The sequence below is a fragment of the Mobula birostris genome, chromosome 22 (assembly GCF_030028105.1).
Source record: "Mobula birostris isolate sMobBir1 chromosome 22, sMobBir1.hap1, whole genome shotgun sequence".
NCBI classification, from domain to species: domain Eukaryota; kingdom Metazoa; phylum Chordata; class Chondrichthyes; order Myliobatiformes; family Myliobatidae; genus Mobula; species Mobula birostris.
This window is the reverse complement of record NC_092391.1, coordinates 39,807,199-39,826,510: the sequence shown is the minus strand read 5'-3', so window position 1 is coordinate 39,826,510 and position 19,312 is coordinate 39,807,199. Positions and strand designations below refer to the sequence as shown.

The 19,312-nt window shown below is 44.0% G+C and overlaps 1 protein-coding gene across 3 annotated transcripts in view; it reads right to left on the bottom strand.

Moving 5' to 3' along the window:
* The window catches only part of LOC140186127 (alpha-(1,3)-fucosyltransferase 7), a 50,628-nt gene that overhangs the window by 4,425 nt on the left and 26,891 nt on the right, over positions 1–19,312 (bottom strand). The window contains exon 1 of one of the 3 annotated variants that reach the window (XM_072240033.1): positions 17,506–17,627. The exons of the other annotated variants lie outside the window; for them this stretch is intronic. The gene's annotated coding sequence lies outside the window, so the exon portion shown is untranslated. Of the gene's footprint in view, positions 1–17,505; positions 17,628–19,312 lie in introns of those variants that run through there. 3 annotated transcript variants of the gene reach the window in all.

Below are 19,312 nucleotides of genomic sequence, written 5' to 3'. Positions count from 1 at the left end.
ACAAGCCAGTTAGCCTAACTTCAGTGGTTGGGAAAGTGTTGGAGACTATTATTAAGAATGAGGTTTCAGGGTACTTGGAGACTAATGATAAAATAAGTCAAAGTCAGCATGGTTTCTGTGAAGGGAAACTTTACCTGACAAATCTGTTAGAATTCTTCAAGGAAGTAAAAAGCAGCGTGGACAAATGAGAGGCAGTGGATGTCATTTACTTTGATTTTCAGAAGGTATTTGATATGGTGCTCCACATGAAGCTGCTTAACAAGATAGAATCCCATGACATCACAGGAAAGGTACTGACATGGATAGAGGAATGGCTGACAGGCAAGAGACAGCGAGTGGGAATAAAGGAAGCCTTTTCTGGTTGGCTGCCAGTGTCTTACTGTGTTCCTCAGGGATCAGTATTGGGACTGATTCTTTTCACATTGTTTTTCAGTGATTTAGATAATGGAATTGATGGCTTTGTGGCAAAGTTTGCAGTTTGCAGATGAAACAAAGGTGGGTAGAAGGGTAGGTAGTGCTGAGGAAGCAATGCAATTGCAGACGGATTTAGAAAAATGGGAAGAATGGGCAAAAAAGGAGGCAGATGGAATACAGTATTGGGAAATGTATGATAATGCATTTTGGTAAAAGAAACAAAAGTGCAGACTATTACCTAAATGGGGAGAAAATTCAAACATCAGAGGTGCAAAGAGACTTAGGTGTCCTCATGCAAGACTTCCAGAAGGTTAATGTACAGGTTGAGTCCGTGGAAAAGAAGGCAAATGCAATCCTGGCATTCAGTTCAAGGGGAGCAGAATATAAAAGCAAGGAGATAATGCTGAGGCTTTATAAGACATTAGTCAGGCTGCACTTGGAGTATTGTCAACAGTTTTGGGCTCCATATCTCAGAAAGGATATTTTGTCATTGAACAGAGTCCAGAGGAGCTCACGGGGATGATTCTGGGAATGAAGGGGTTAACATATCAGGAGTGCTTGGCAGCTTTGGGCTTGTACTCTCTGGAATTGAGAAGAATGTGGGGGGATCTCATTGAAGCCTACCAAATGTTGAAAAGATTACATAACGTGGATGTGGAGAGGATGTTTCCTATGGTGGAGGTGCCCAAAACTAGAGGGAACAGTCTCAAAATTGAGGGGTGACCCTTTAGAACAGAGGTAAGGAGGAATTTTTTTAGTCAGAGAGTAGTGAATCTGTCTGCCGCAGACAGCTGTGGAGGCCAAGACCATGGGTATATTTAAAGTGAAAATTGATAGTTTCCTGATTGGTCAGGGCATCAAAGGTTATGACGAGAAGGCAGGTGTATGGGGTTGAGTGGGATCCAGGATTAGCCATGATGGAATGGCAGAGCAGACTCGATGGGCTGAATGGCCTAATTCTGATCCTATGTCTTATGGTCTAAGATGCTGGAAGTTGGAGTAACAAACAAACTACTGGAGGAACTCAATGGGCCGAGCAGCATCTGTGAGGGGGAAGAGAATTGTCAATGTTTTTTAGTCAAAACTCTGTATCAGGACTATGAACGAAGAGGTAAGATGGCTGTACAAAGAGTGGAAGCGCAGTAGTGAGACCAAAGTCTGAGGTGGTCGGAGGACTTAGAAGCGATGTAAGATGACAGGCAGGCAGTGCCAGGTAGAGGAAGGAAATAGAGATGGAATTGAGATACGGTGGCACATGAATGTTAGATGGAAGCGGACAAAGAAAGAAAACGTATATAGAGAGGCATGTGGAGCGAAGTGGTAGGAGGGAGTATGAACGCTGGAGTCAGCTGCTGAAGAGAGATTAGCAGGAACAGAAAGACTACCTCTTTGTCAGTGTACCCTACTGAGGTAGGAACTTGCAAGTTACCACGTAAAACTATCACAAGTGTGACAAACGCAGTGTGGAGCAACACCATTCATCTTTCTGCCCCAGCTGCTAGTCTCGCTTCTCTCCCTTTGACTTTACCATATATGTAAAACAGCTGAAACTTCAGACTGCTGAAGACTGGCAGGGTCTGTATTGCTTTCTTTGAACTCGCTCTCGAGTGGCATCATGTCTGCAGTGGGAGTTCTGACTCATTGAACAGAATCTTAAGAGACAATATCTCTCCTTGCCATTGAGCAGAGGTTTAAAGGAGGGGATCCTCGTGCTGAAATGAGCTGTCGAGAAGCGGAATGAAATTTGCGTTGAAGGTTGACCAGAAACTAGCGCTTTGGCTTTGAAGGGCAGTTAAAGGAGCACAGTGATCTGAGTGCAGACTGCATGGGGCTGCACTGGTAGAGCTACTGACTCAGAGTACAAGAGGCTGGGTTCTATCCTGACCTCAGATGTTGTCTGTGGGACAGCGTGGTTCCTCCAAGTGCTGCAGTTCCCCCACACCCAAAAAAAAACATGAAGACTGTAGGTTAATTAGCCATGTTATTAGCCTTTAGTGTGTAGGTAAGTTTAGAACATGGGCAGAACTGGAGTTGATAGGGTTATGGATAATTGATGGTTGGCATGGGCAGTTGTCCAAATGGTCTGTTTTTGTGCTGTACCTCTCTATATTTCGAAGTTGCTGGTGCTGTCAAGCAATCTCTGAATTGCAAAGCTCTTAGTCCTACGGGTGAGGTTTGAGATTATTCACTGATGCCAACACTGAAAGCGTTAACCTGACGCAAAGCCCCTGCTAACTGAGCGTCTGAGGAACCTCTGGTACTGCTGGGCTAATGGGAGCATTATGGTGAGTTGCTATTTTCTGCTCTGGAAAAAGCACACGACTTAACTTGTCACTTCATAAGTCATCTGCAAAGCCTCAAGCCTCTGTCGACTGGGATAAACCGTTGGCTAGACATTAGATTACAGTTAAATTGAAACTACTAGATGTTTGCAGCTTGGTTAAACCACATGAGGTGATGCCAGTGCAACCTAGTCAATTTGACCATGAGCTGCAAGCAAACGTTTGTGCAAAGTTCTGTATGTGCAATACCATCTTAAAGGCTGAAATGTGCAGGTCCCAGTAATATTTCCTCATTCCTGTGCCAGTGAAAGTCAGGGTAACAGGATGCTCCCCTCTACATTGCAACATGGTTTGATGTACCTCTTACAGTTATTTCTCACACCAGCAGGTTCAGGAACAGGCACTGTTACCCCTCAGCCATCAGGCTCCTGATCCCGAGTGGGTAACTTCACTCACTCGAATATTGAACTGATTCCACAACTTATGGACTCACTTTCAAGGGCTCTACAACTCAACGTTCTCAATACTTATTTATTATTTATTTATTTTTGACTTTTGCATTTGCACAATTTATTGCCTTTGTTGGGTTTGCACATTGACTGTTTGTCCGTCTTTGTGTGCGGTTCATTTATTTACTGAGATATAGTACCTTCCGGCCTGTCGAGCCATGACACTCAGCAATCCCCCAATTTAATCCAAGCCTTAATTCCCCAGCAATGCAAGAATTCATCTAATTGTGCTTTCAATATATTTCTTGAGTAGCCTCTACTGCTTCTCTTGGTGGAGAATTCCATGGATTCACTGGGATGGAGATGGAAATCACCTCATCTCCATCTGAAATCTCTTGTCCAAGTTCTGGTCTCAGGACAATTTACAATGACCGATTACTTTATACTTTATACTTTATTGTCGCCAAACAATTGATACTAGAATGTACAATCATCACAGCGATATTTGATTCTGCGCTTCCCGCTCCCTGGATTACAAATCGATAATTAATATTAAAAATTTAAATTATGAATCATAAATAGAAAATAGAAAAATGGGAAGTAAGGTAGTGCAAAAAAACCGAGAGGCAGGTCCGGATATTTGGAGGGTATGGCCCAGATCCGGGTCAGGATCCGTTTAGCAGTCTTATCACAGTTGGAAAGAAGCTGTTCCCAAATCTGGCCATACGAGTCTTCAAGCTCCTGAGCCTTCTCCCGGAGGGAAGAGGGATGAAAAGTATACTTACCAACCGGCATTCTTTGGACTGTGGGTAAAAACCAGAGCACCAGGCAGAACGGGAAGAACATGCAAACGCCTGACAGGCAGCGGCAGGAATTGACTTCCAGTCACCTGTACTGTAAAGTGTTGTGCTAACCGCTACTTTTTCCATTGACTCTGTTGCGTTTCTTTGTATTTACTGTGAATACCCACTAGAAAATAAACCTCAAGGTTGTATATGATGATATATATGTACTTTGATAATAACTTTGAACTCAGCTGCACTTCGAATTGAAATGGGTGAAAGCGAGGTAGCACAGGGGAAGGTTTGGGCTGTTCCATTTCTCTGGTACACGTCACTATATTCTGGTGGACGAGACAGAACGGAGGGGAGAAGTGAGACCAGAACTAGGGGGACATAGCCTCAAGATCTGGACAAGAGATTTCGGATGGAGATGAGGTGAAACTACTTTTCCCAGTGAATCCATGGAATTCTCCACCTAGAGAAGCAGTAGAGGCTACTCATAAAATATATTGAAAGCACAATTAGATAAATTCTTACATTGCTGGGGAATTAAGGGCTATGGGGAGAAGGTATGTAAGTAGAACTGAGTCCATGGCCAGATCAGCCATGATCTTATTGAATGGTGGAACAGGTCCAATGGGCCAGATGGCTGACTCCTGCTCTTATTTCTTTCATTCTTATGTCCTCCGTGTCTATCCCACCTGGGATGCCAGGAAGATACTCAGAAATGGAATGGTGGAAATGTTGGAATTGGCATCATGAACTATTTTCAGGAGTGAGTCACCTCATACACTGGAGTGGTGCTACAGCCAGGGAACAAAAGGCAACGGGAAATGTTGCTGGATTTCACACTGCAATGAATGTGATCTGCTGCAACTCTCCCACCTCACACAAACCTTACAGAGACCACACTGTGGCCCCTGTTGTACCATCTACCCACAAATCTTCCTCAATGCTCATACCTTTACAGCAATGTTCATACCCACAATACTTCTCTCTCTCTCTCTCACACACACACTCACTAACCCACTGAGACACAAAAGATTACTGCAGATGCTGGAAATCTTAAACAACACCCACCAAAAACGTTGGAGGAACTCAACAGGTCAGGCAGTGCCTATGGAGGGAATTGAACACTCAACACTTCAGGCTGAGACCCTTCATCAGGACTGGAAAGGAAGTTGGCAGAGGCCAGGATAAAAAGGTGGGGGGAAGGCGAGGGTGGAGGGGGGAATGGAAAATTGAAAGCAGCGAGCTGGCTTTGTGCCCAGAGACCCGAGTTCTTTGGGCGTAGAGCTCGGAAGAAGCGATGCAGCAGACTTTTAACACCATAAATCAGCGAGTTGCTTTGTTATGTCTCCCCTCTCGCTGAGAAACGGGGCCACCTTTTTTTTCCTTATTAGGGAGAGAGAGAGCCTGTGGTATGTCAAATACTGGGTGAACGAATAGTCTATGGGGTACTGCAAGTCTGTGTCTTTATTGATGCTTTGCTGCACACTTGAGTGCTCGGTGAGGGCTGCGAATGCATTTTTGCTGGTTGGGGGGGTCGTTGCTTTGCTGCTGCTTATGCATGGGAGGGGGAGCTGGGGGGGCTTTGGGGTTCTAACATTTAACTGTCTTTCATTCTTTGGGGCGCTCCTCTGTTTTCGTGGATATTTGTGAAGAGGAAGAATTTCAGGATGTATATTGTGATACATTTTTCTGACATTAAACGTACCTTTGAAACCTATTGAAACAAGCTGGCAGGTGAGAGGGAAGGTAGGTGGTGGACGAGTGGGAGGGAGGTGAAAGAGAATGACATGAGAAGTTAGGAGATGACAGGTGGGCTGCAGAAGAAGGAATCCGATAGCAGAGGACAGTGAACCATGGAATAGAAGGAAGGAGGTGGGATATCTGGTCTCAGCGATGTAGAGGATGCCACACCGGGAGCACCATATGCAATAAATGACCCAACACACTCACAGCGAGCCTGGAACATCAAATGTCATTAGCCTCCATGGATGCCTGACCTGCCGAGTTCTTTCAGCATTTTGTGTGTGTTGCTGACCCATGAGCGTTGGACACTCAGACATGCAGAGAATATCTCACTCTCACACATGCACAAACTTACTGTCTCTCACACACTCGCTCACCAAGACACACTCACGTGCACATTTTTGTGCATGCATGTTCATGTGCTAGTGCGCGCGCATGCGCACGCGCACACACACACACACACACACACACACAAGCCGAGTTTGCTTACAACAAGTAACTGTTCAGTGAAGTGAAGAGGCACCCTTCCAATTACAAAGACATTTTAGGTCAGAGTTCTGTGTCCATTCCAGTAACACAAACAAAATGCTGGAGGAAAGTTCATTGTCCACAGCTTCCACCATCTTCAACAGGATCCTACTACCAAACACATCCTTAACCAACACCTCCCCCCCCAACCCTACTCCCTGTTTTCCACAGGGATCACTCCCTCCATGATTCCCTTATCTGTTTGTCCATCCTAGCACCCTTGCAAGCTGAAGAAGTGTTGCACCTGCCCATTCACCTCTTCCCTCTCTTCCATTCAGGGCTCCAAACAGTCCTTCCAGATGAGACAACACTTCACCTGTGAATTTGTTGTGCTTGTCTACCCTATGCACTGCTGCCAATGTGGCTTCCTCTACATTGGTGAGACCCGGCATAGATTGGGTGACCACTCTGTTGAGCACCTTCATTCTGTCCACAAAAATCAGGATTTCCAGATGGCCAACCATCTTAATTCCAATCCCCGTTCCCATTCTGACATGTCATGAGGCCACTCTCAAGTTGGAGGAGCAACACCTCATGTCATACTCCCTCTGGGTCGCTGCCAATCTGATGGCATAAACATCAATTTCTCCAGCTTCCAATAATTTTCCCTCCTCCTCCTCTCCTCTACTTCCATTCTCCACTCTGGCTGCCCTCTTACCTCTTCTCCTCACCTGCCTATCATCTCTCCCTGGTGCCCCTTCTCCTCCCCCTTTTCCCATGGTCCACTCTCCTCCCCTATCAGATTCTCTCTTCGCCAGCCTTTTACCTTTTCCACCTATCACCTCCTAGCTTCTCACTTCATACCTCCTCTCCCACCCTCCTGGCTTCACCTATCACCTTCCAGCTTGTACTCCATCCACTTTCCCCACCCACCCCCCCATTTTTCTGTTTTCTTCCCATTTCCTTTCTGGTCCCAATGAAGAGTCTCGGCTTGAAGCATCGACTCTTTATTCATTTCCATAGATACTGCCTGACCCGGTCCCAGCATAACCTGAGGTCTGAAAAGCAATCTATTGCTGTGGGCCGAAGTGTTAGCCTGGATTTCCAGCATCTGCAGTAAAGTGAAGAAGAACCCTTCCAATTACAGAGACCATTCACAGAAAAAGGTCAGAACCTTTGCTAAATTGGAAGATCAGGTATGCAAACATTCACTGAACATTAACCATGGTACATTTCCTCACAATGATAGACGGCTTTTCACGCCTCAGTTTCTGCTGGTCACTCGGACTAACAGTTCAGAGCTGTGTACTCACAATGGCCGTGCATTTCCTTTTCTCCCCTATCACTTCAGAGTCAAGAGATATCACTCGTTTGTCACCTCCACTGTGCAGAGAAAATGGAGGAAGAGGAGGAGGGATCATACCGTCTTCTAATGTTCGTGTTAACAGTTCATAATGGGTCAACAGACCCAATTAGAGGGAAATAGTTCATGTGCGGAGACGCAAATGGAATGCCAGGTTAGTTAGGCCAGAAGGATATGGATGCTGGTGGATCAACTTTCTGGAGAGGGAGATGCACATGAGCACTACCAGGGTTTTGGGGGAGCCAACAAGTGACGCCTGCAGCAGGTGATGTCAAAGTGCAACGTCTGGCCTGCCAGGCAGCGTGCAATAGTTGATGTGGAGGTCCACCTGCTCTCTCGTTCAGGACTTCAGGCGCCAAGAGTCCATCATTCTGCTCTGGATGTGGTAAGCATCTCAGTGCGTGGACTTCCACAAGGCAGTTGTTGATCAATCAGGCACAGGCAAAGTATCTAAAACCTTTAAGTCTTGGTGTCACCTAAGGTTGCTTCAAGTGGAGTCCTGTTGGGGGGGGGGGTGTCACGTGATGACGTGGGATTGAGACGTGTAAATCCAGCTCTCCCGTAAAAAATCAGCAAAGTACCGTTTAAACAAAGTAAAGTTAATTAATACTTTCCGAAAACTACTTTTAAACTTCGTAAGACTACTCTACGATATGCCTCGTAAACCGCAACAGAGGAAGTCTGTTGTTGTGAAGTCGCCGCAAGATGGGAAGAAAAAAGGGCCGACTGCAGCGATGGAGCCTCGGATTCAGGTTGGATCTCCTTCAGAGGAGACGCATCTTATCTCTGGCGCAGAAGAATGGGGACCAATGGCGGCGGTAGCGGAAGAAGATGTTGGAATTGCGCATGCGCAAATCGACACAATTTAAACTACAAGAACAGACGGCCACTGCAACTGAAAGTGACTTGGAGTCAGAATTGGATTCCGCAGAGAATACAGATGAAGAAGAAGAGGAAGATCTGGAAGAGATTGGAAGTAAAGGAGACGATGGAGACATAAGAGAGGCTTTATTGCAATTAACGACTGAACTAAGAAAATTAAGAACAGAGCTTATAGACGTGAAGATGTGCTATGATAAAGCTATGAAAAGACAGGATAAAATGGATAAGAAACTTCAGAAGATGGAAAGAACAATGGAGCATATTAACGATAGAGTGGAAAAAACAGAAAATGATGCGATTGTCTGGAACACGGAAAGAAATCGACTCTTGGAGAAACTGGATGTGTTGGAAAATTTTAGTAGACGTAATAACATTAAAATTGTTGGTCTTAAAGAAAGTATAGAGGGAGATAATCCAATAGAATTTTTTCAAAGATGGATCCCGAAAACCTTTCAAATGAAAGAGGAAGACCGATCAATTGAAATTGAGCGGGTACACAGAGCTCTAAGACCAAAACCACAAGATGACCAATATCCACGATCAATTTTAATAAAATTCTTAAGATTTCAAGACAAAGAAAGGATTCTACAGGCGGCAGCCCAAGCTGCCAAGAAGAGAAAAGGGCCACTGATGATAGAAGGGAAGAAAATTTTTTTCTACCCTGACATAAGTTATGAACTTTTGAAAAGAAGGAAGAAGCTTAATCCAGTGAAAAAAGCCCTATGGGATCACAGTTATCAATTTATATTGCATTATCCTGCAACCTTGAAGATTTTTTTGCCTGGTGGAGAAAAAAGATTTTTTGATGATTACCAGAAAGCGGAGGAGTTTGTGCGAGATTCTTTGAATATTCACCAGATACAAGAACAAACTTAAGGGAGCGAGATGGATTGAAGATGAAGACTGGATCAAGGATTAGGCCTGTTGAATTTTTAGATGGATGAATATATAAATATATTATTAATTATATGAGGGAGGAGAAGAAAGGTTAAAATTTGAGGAATATTAGCTGGGAATAATAACATTAATTTTTTTTCTATATATATATAATTTTTTGTTACGGGGCAGCTGGAAGAAACACTGTCCAATCGCTACGTTATTCATGTGTGCAAACGTGGCAATAGCCAGGACCCGCACAATGGAGGGGGGTAGTGTTGTGTATCTTTCATTCACAACATTAGTGGGGGGGTATTTTGTTTTTCCTTTTTTTGTATCTTCTCTATCTTTTTTTTCTTTTTGCCTGGATGATTGGGAGGGAAACACATAGCAACATGGTGAAGTTCAAAGAGATTCCCCAGGGAACTATGAGAGTTGAGAAGTTAAGTAATGTTTTAGATTTTAAGAGATAACTATGTAACATTTTTGAATATTTGGAGCCCTTATTTATAGCTCTGATGATGAAGATCTTGGTTCCTTGAGGGAAAGTAACAAATATATATTAAATTTATTTTTATCCCGTGGAGCATGTGCAAACCTTCCAATATTCAGGCGGTTCCTTTTTTTTTCTTTTTTTCTTTTCTTTTTAGATAGGAGTATATATTGAGGGGGGGAGGGTTAAGGGGAGGGGGGAGGGTAGATATTTTTTTTTCTCTTGTATCATTTTGAAAACTCAGTAAAAATTATATATAAAAAAAGTGGAGTCCTGTTTAATGTTGCTTGGAAATAGATTAATCCTGAAAGATTAGAAATCTTAAAACCAGAAGCATATTCGGAAACATATTATTCCCACTTGGGAGTTAATAATCTGTGCTTGTGCGGTTCTGATGTTTTGACAGCAGTTGTATGATTTGTACTGCAGCAGGTACACAACCTGTTGTACTTCAGTCTTCGGAGACTTTGGTTGGCACTGAGAAACTTGGAAGCCCTATCTTTTTCCCAGGATGTCTACTTCTCAGTCATTGTTCACTATCGTCTCTCAGTCATAGCCCACGGCTTGCTACCTCAGACTTCAGCTTATCAGCACAAAATGTTACCATTATTAGCTGGCTGCTCCAGAGCTAGAGTTGTTCATAGACATCTAAAGTGATCTGTTACTGTCCAGCCCTCTAAAATGAAGCAATATGCTCCTGATCTGGCTGTGGTTACTATGGGAACTGTCCTGGTGCACTAGGACCAAACAAGTCCACTAGGACAGTTGTCACAAAGGTGAATTTTTTTTTAATCACCAATGTAGTGTTAGAAATTTTCTTTTGTCCTTAGTCTTTTGACTATTTCATTTACTAAAATATTTTGCTTATATTCTCCAGTGTTAGTAGTTTTGGGATTAGGGAATCTTTTAAAATTAGGCATTGCATACTCCGTAGATGTTTATCCTTTGGGCATCAAACTCAGTAGCATCTGACATTACTTTTCAATGAGGAGGTATGACCTTGCACGGATAAAGTAGGTTATGCCCTAGCATTGCCAGTTGCTCGAGTTGTAGTTTTCTTAGTCTATGCAACCTTTTCCTGGCCCATATTGTGACAATGGAAATGCTAGAGCATGGCCTTGCATTGAAATCTGATGATGCATTTTGGGAAAATTATATATAGTCAATGAAGATAGACCAGTAGATCGGGCAACATTTGTGGAATGAGAAACAATTAGTGTTTCAGGTTGTAGACCTTTGGTAAGGAAAGACAAGAAGCCTGATATTATCATAAAACCAACCAACAAGGTGGTGCCGTTGTGGTCTGATGAACTGATTTCTGCTTTGCAAAAACAAAACCTCAGCTGTCAACACACATCCATATGCCTCCTAATGGGCCATGATCCCACCATCACAGATGAGTCCATTGTCTCCCAGGCCCATCTCATTTCCTTGGGAGATTTTCCCGCTGCAGCTTCAAACCCCAGCTCATCACTGTCTGCTTCATAGTCATAGTCATAGTCATACTTTATTGATCCTGGGGGAAATTGGTTTTAGTTACAGTTGCACCATAAATAATAAATAGTAATAAAACCATAAATAGTTAAATAGTAATATGTAAATTATGCCAGTAAATTATGAAATAAGTCCAGGACCAGCCTATTGGCTCAGGGTGTCTGACCCTCCAAGGGAGGAGTTGTAAAGTTTGATGGCCACAGGCAGGAATGACTTCCTATGACGCTCAGTACTGCATCTCGGTGGAATGAGTCTCTGGCTGAATGTACTCCTGTGCCTGCCCAGTACATTATGTAGTGGATGGGAGACATTGTCCAAGATGGCATGCAACTTAGACAGCATCCTCTTTTCAGGCACCACCGTGAGAGAGTCCAGTTCCATCCCCACAACATCACTGGCCTTACGAATGAGTTTGTTGATTCTGTTGGTGTCTGCTACCCTCAGCCTGCTGCCCCAGCACACAACAGCAAACATGATAGCACTGGCCACCACAGACTCGTAGAACATCCTCAGTATCATCCGGCAGATGTTAAAGGACCTCAGTCTCCTCAGGAAATAGAGATGGCTCTGACCCTTCTTGTAGACAGCCTCAGTGTTCTTTGACCAGTCCAGTTTATTGTCAATTCGTATCCCCAGGTATTTGTAATCCTCCACCATGTCCACACTGACCCCCTGGATGGAAACAGGGGTCACCGGTGCCTTAGCTCTCCTCAGGTCTACCACCAGCTCCTTAGTCTTTTTCACATTAAGCTGCAGATAATTCTGCTCACACCATGTGACAAAGTTTCCTACCGTAGCCCTGTACTCAGCCTCCTCTCCCTTGCTGATGCATCCAACTATGGCAGAGTCATCCGAAAGCTTCTGAAGATGACAAGACTCTGTGCAGTAGTTGAAGTTCAACCACCTGTCCAAGATCTCCAGGCAGGACTCTTTATGTAGACCCATTGTTTCAACCTGTCTTCCCCTAATGAAACTATTTCCTCCTGGAGCGAATATATCAGTTGTATGGAACCTTCCCTTTCCTTTCTGGATCTGTCTTTGTCTCATAGACTGCACTGTCTATTCCGTGCCACTCTTACTGAAAAGAAGGTAAAATCAAAAATAATCCCACACCCTATTCAGTTCACCTACTGAATCAGGACTTTCAGTGTCGGAGACTATAGGCTGAGCTATTATTGGGGTGAAGAAAGTCAAACGGAATCAAGACAGGAACAGGATAGATAAATACAGCATAGAAGCAGGTTGTTTAGCCTACAAAAACAGCACTGATTATCAAACACTCATTTACACTAACCTAAATTCAAGGTTATTGTCAAAGGCATAGATACAAAGGAATAATTGGCATGAAAATGGGCCATAAAAATTCAACACATCCCATTATCTTTCATTTTCCCATCACATTCTCCTGCACATTTGCACAACTTCTGTGATTATTCAGGAAGAATCAACGATTATTGCCTACAGATTACGTTACTGGCAGTGCAGAACAAACATGATTTGAATGACCTCTTTCCGTTTCTATGCCACCAAAGGCTCAGTATTTGCAAAAGAAAAAAAAACCGAGCCACTTCACCCCCCCCGAACAACTTCCTCTTTTACTATGACTTCACTGTTTGAAGGCTGCTTCTCTACCAGCCTTTAAACCTCACTCAGTATGCTGCTACCTGGAAACAAGGGATGGAAAATTAGCCACAGTCCCTCTCCCCTCACCCAGTCAGGGGGTGCATGACTTCCAACAAGATAGGGCTGTCAATACACTGGGCCCAGAGTATCTGCAGTGTATTCTTAATCTATGGATATCTTTACTGTGGAGAAATATAAGTTACAAATTGTGAAGTATAAAACTGATGTACTCAGAAACCTACACCTAGCATTAGTCACTTCCATCTGGAGATTGAAGTATATTTCTGTTTTTAAGCATTATGTAGTTAAATATTGATTGCTCAGAAATCGAGCAGTCATGGCTTGTTTTGTATAATTTGATAAACTAGACCAGACATTAGTTGCAACCTTCCTTTGAAAGCATGGTGGGGAAATGGGACAGTGTTGTGCTGGGTGGGGGGAAAGTACCGGACAACATGGTCCTCCCACAACGCTGACCTTGGAGTTAGTCATGGAGCCACAGAGAGGCGCAGCGCAGGAGCAAGCTCCTTTGGCCCAGCGAGCCCATATTGATTGTCAACCTCGTGTTACAAGACGCTTCTGTGACGGGGTCCTGAATTACCCCTATGAACTGTGCTCGATTACCCCTATGAACTGTGCTTTTGAAAAGAGAGACAGTTACTTAACACCGACATCTTGTTTTTAAAAGAGAGAGAGAGAGACGAAGACTGCTCACAGTTTGTTTATACTTTCTACAAGGATATTGCCTGCTTGTACGTTCTTACAGAAAGAGGAGGGAGGAGCTGTTACTTGAGAGACAGTTGGTACTCAGTAAGGGGAGATAAATAGAAGGTCAGATGATAGACCTGAGACACATGGTCTTGGACACTGAATGAGCTTTGTTGTGCCCACAGAAAAAGTGGGTTTTGGAGGATCGATCAGTGGCTTTCACAGTGTGAATAGGGCGTGACCGGTGTTTGTTTGTGTGTCTAATCCTCGCCTGGGTTGATAGCTCCACCACAGAAGAACGGTCCCCTTCGTTGTGGTCACGGTCGGTGACTTCTAAAGGATTTCGGAGGATAACGGGAAGATCGACGGCGACAGCTCACCTGAAGACTCAAATCTCTCCCTCTCTCTCTCCATCACTACTCAACTCAATACCACGAACTGAACTGAACTTTACTCATCATCGTAAGACTATCTATTTACCCCTAGACTTGAAGAAGCTTGGTTTTCATATATTTCCACACTTAGTGATATACTTACTTATATATAATCATTGCTAATCTTTGATTTATCTGCATTTATATTACTGTATTGCATAGTTATTAATAAATACCATTAGTTAATAGCAATACTGGACTCCAAGGTGTTTTCCATTTCTGCTGGTTCTTTAACCCGTCACGGGGTACGTGACACTTCCAACCATGCCAGCTTCTGGGATTTAGACACCGTAACTCCCCAGAATACAGATAGCTGGCGTGGCCCCTTTAAGGGTTTAAGATGGCCCTGCTAACTGTTTTGGGCACCAAGAATCAAGTATTAAAGGAACACCTGAACTACTAGTGATATCATCTAGCGTTTGTTTTGTGCTCAGATCCAGTCTGATACTGCGTCTTGAATCTTGCTTCTGATACCCCAGCTTTTGGGTCCAAACTATCCTTGTCAAGGACTCTTGTCACACCTCAATGTGCACTCATCCCATTTTGTTCTCTTCGTACTGCCATCAACAGCAACCCCCCCCCCCGAGATTCTATTACTCACCCACACATTGTGAGCAATTAGCAGCACTCAATTAATTTAGCACAAGTAACCTAACATTAACAACCTGAACATACGGTGGGTGGTGCAGTAACATAGTGGTTGGCACAATGCTTTACGGTACCTGCAACCTGGATTCAATTCCCACTGCTGCCTATGAGGAGTTTGTACGTTCTCCCCACGGCCACATGGCTTTCCTCCAACCGCTCCTGTTTCCTCCCACAATCCAAAGACATACTGGTTTGGGAGGTTAATTGCTCATTATGGATAGTCCCCTGATTAGGTTAGGATTAAATCTGGGGGTTGCTGGGTGGCCTGGCTCAAAGGCCCTGAGGGGCCTATTCCATGCTGTAGCTCAATAAATAAATAAACTGCACTAAACTTCATTATAAGCATGATTAAACTGACAACCTACCAAGCAGCATGCATTTAGGATGCTGAAGAAAACGGCAACACCCAGGGGAGATCCAAGTGGTCACAGGGAGGACGTGCTATGTCAGTAGACAATAGACAATAGGTGCAAGAGTAGGCCATTCAGCCCTTCGAGCCAGCACCACCATTCGCTGTGATCATGGCTGATCATCCACAATCAGTACCCAGTTTCTGCCTTCTCCCCATATCCCTTGACTCCGCTATTTTTAAAAGCTCTATCTAACTCTTTCTTGAAAGAATCCAGAGAATTGGTCTCCACTGCCTTCTGAGGTAGAGCATTCCACAGAACCACAACCCTCTGTGTGAAAAAGTTTTTCCTCAACTCCGTTCTAAATGGTCTACCCCTTATTCTTAAACTGTGGCCTCTGGTTCTGGCCTCCCCCAACATCGGGAACATGTTTCCTGCCTCTAGCGTGTCCAATCCCCTAATAATCTTTGACATTTCAATCAGATCCCCTCTCATCCTTCTAAATTTCAGTGTATACAACCCCAGTCGCTCCAATCTTCCAACATATGACAGTCCCGCCATCCCGGGAATTAACCTCGTGAACCTACGCTGCACTCCCTGTCTGGCTGCTCCACTGTGTGGCCCTTTCAAGGCAAATAAAACATGCTCTTTTGTCACCTTTGGCAGTAATTCCCTCCAAACCTTGATCGGTATCCCCACAAGGTCATGCATTTCCAACACTGCACATTCATTGCCCTGTCTTCCAATTGCTCTATACTTTTCCTACCACTAACCCCCAACAGCAATATAGCCAGGGCATTTCCCTCCCCCCACTGCCCACAGCACACATATGGACCAGTGACCAACTTACTGAATCCAACCCCAGCTGAAGAGGACTGGGTGGCACATGAGGCAAGAAACCAAACGTCAATGTAGTCTTTGTCCCAGTGCATCTGCGCTCTTTCAGCACCTTTCAGTCTAAGTATAGTTCATGTTGAGGAAGAGTGGAGGATTATCATGGGCAGATGGATATAATCTCAAGAACATCCATTGACATCTAATCTCCAATTTCTGCCCATAACCAACTATATACTGGTGAGACCCAGCATAGATTGGGGGACCGCTTTGGCAAGCACCTTCGCTCTGTCTACAACAAGGAGGATTTTCTGGTATCCAACCATTTTATTTCCACTCCCTATTCCCATTCTGACACGTTGGTCTAAGGCCACCTCTACTGCCATGATGAGACCACTCTCAGGGTGGAGGAGCAACACCTCATATTCCATCTGGGTAGCCTCCAAACTGACAACATGAACATCGATTTCTCCAGCTTCGGTAATTTCTCCTCCCTCTCCCTACTCTCATTTTTCATTTCCCATTCTGGATCCCCTCTTACCCCTTCTCTTCTCCTCTCCTCACCTACCCATCACCTCCATCTGGTTCCCCTCCTCCTTCCTTTTCTCTGATGATTCACTCTCCTCTCCTATCATAACCCTTCTTGTTTAGCCACTTACCTTTTCTATCTTTCACCACCCAGGTTCACATTTCGTCCTCTGCACCCCCCCCCCCACCTATCTACCTATCCCTTCACCTGGTTTCATCTGTCACCTTCCAGCTTGTACTCCTTAACCTTCCCCCACTTTATTAGTCTGGCCTCTTCACCCTTCCTTTCCAGTCCAGATGAAGGGTTTCAGCCCAAAACATCGACCATTTAGTCCTCTCCTTAGATGCTGCCTGACCTGCTGAGGTCCTCCAGCATTATGTATGTGTTACTCTGAATTTCGAGCATCTGCAGAATCTTTAGTGTCCATAACCAAGACTTGCCTGTCCTGCATTTTCAACTTACCATCATTGTTCCTGCCATCAAGATATATTTTCAAAATAATTGTTTCCGACAACATATTTCCTTTTCTAACATACACTGAAATTTCAACTAGGAAATTTGACAAGCATAAATTTCTTATATATTGTGGCTGTTAATTACAAAAGAACTATTTCATTCTAAGTTATAACTGCTATGCATTTGTTTTCTACCTCTAAAGCAGTCAGCCCTGCTTTAATCCTTCATATCTTCTTGAACTAGCATGACTGGGGTTTACCAAGTATCCTTCGTCTCACTCCAGCCTTTTTGCTTCTAAACACAATTGTAAATTAGAGTTGTTTCAGCTGCCCTCCAACAGCTGATATTCACAAGAGGGGAAACACCCCGGTCTGCAATAGATTCCTAGCTTCTGTTGCCGAAAGGGAGCAGAAGCTCGTAGACATCACTTCATCTTTACATAATGTACAATACAAACTCCCAGACTTAACGCACAGTTCAACACATTCAGACCTCAGTCACTGCTCCCATGTTTCTCAGAAAACCGGTGCTGGTAATGATTCCATTTTTGACACTTATGTGCTATACATAAATAAGCATGGCATCACATGATGTATACAATCATATGCACGATCATTAAATGCGCTTCGAAGAATTTGAAATAACCTTGTAGACATAATTCCCACCTTAGTGTCTTTGAGTTCCTTCATGCTTGCATCAACAGTTAGGCAGTAAAGAAAGCCAATAAAGAAAGCATTCTTTGCTGAAGGCAGTAACTCTCAACTAAACAGCACTGTCTGGTTATAGGGAGATATCAAGATTTACACCATGTGATACAATCTACTTCTTGATTATATCCTACATGTATGTATCACTTCTTTGCTTCCCTTTTAGAAAGGAAATGAACCAATTCAAGTTGCCTACATTTATGAAGTTACGCAATCATTTAACTAATAAACAGCTATAAATTTAGCCAATTATGAACCTACTCCATCCCTGCTCTCTGATCTCTTTAACGCAAGCTACACTCGGCATCCCTGAAATATTGACGTGAAGTACCATTCGTTTCGGTGGATCACTTCCTCCAGGGAGGTCCTGTACACATCTGCTCTCACAATCTCTACTACAAGCTGGAGATGCAGCTGATTCTGCAAATGCTGGACATCTGGAGCAACATCACTGCAGGAACTCAGCAGGTCAGGCAGCATTTATGGAAGGAAATAAACAGCCGGCATTTCAGGCTACGAAGGGTCTCGACCTGAAACATTGACTTTATTTTCCTCCATGACTGAGAGAATACATTTGGTATACTTGTGACTCCATAGTTGTGCACCATAATTAATACTCTTCACTCTCGCTGCAAGCCAACATCTCAGGATATCAGTTACCATTAGTTCCAAAGGAAGACTCTTCAGTTCCCTCACTGCACCTTCTCCGTGTAGCCCCCTGGCAAGCCTTGGGCTCGCTCAGCTCGCTTTCGTCTAGGGGGGGTAGCCTTCGGCCCCACCAAACTGGGTAATCAGGTTTGTGTGGATGCTGTGTGCTGTACCCCACCCCGCCAAATAACAGACAATACACCATATGCGATTAAATGATTACATTTTATAGATCTTACTGGAACTATGTAATTAATAGAGATAAAATATAAAAGGAAAGTAAAAGGCCCCAAACTTATCAAAGTTCAACCACTTCGTGCACAACCGTTGGAGCTCAACTAACGGAGTCTTCTTTCCACCATTTGATCCCCTCTGACCTCCTCAATCCGCAGTCTGGGACCAACCACGGTGGTCGACCAGACACTCCACATGAGTCTGTCTTCGTCTCCTCTCCTCGCCAAAGACCCTGGGCCTTGGACTCTCACTCAGGGTCCGTTCCGCTGCCCAGCTTACAGCATCATGTCTCCTCTCCCTGTCCCATCGCGCCTTCTGCACCAAAGCCCACGAAACACAACAGCTTACAGACACATAAGAAAGAATAACATCTATCCTAATTGGTTCGTTCCCTCTCTTATCAATAATATAACCCAAATAAGCAGAGAGAAAGAGAGAGAGAGAGAGAGAACTCCTTACATTGTAGTTATTACAGAAAAGCCATTTTTTAAAATAACATAACAAAGAAGCCATTTTGTGAGCTGTCACAGTAACATAAAAGAAGAAACCCCTTACATCCGTCAAATAGCTTTTCAACTTCTACCCATATTTGACTTCCACTCCCTGGCTTTCTCAGTCCAAGCTCCACCACCCCTGTCTCATGGCCTATTGTTATGTGCCATGGTAGCGTAGCGGACAGTGCGATGCTATTACAGTTTGCGGCATTCCGGAGTTTGGAGTTCAATTGCAGTGCTGTTCTGTAAGGAGTCTCTGTATATCCTCCTTGTGGAATGCATGGGTTTTCTCCGGGTCCTCTGGTTTCCTCCCACAGTCCAAAAGACATACCGAGTAGGTTAATCGGTCATTGTGAATTGTCATGTGATTAGGAGAAGGGTTAATCATG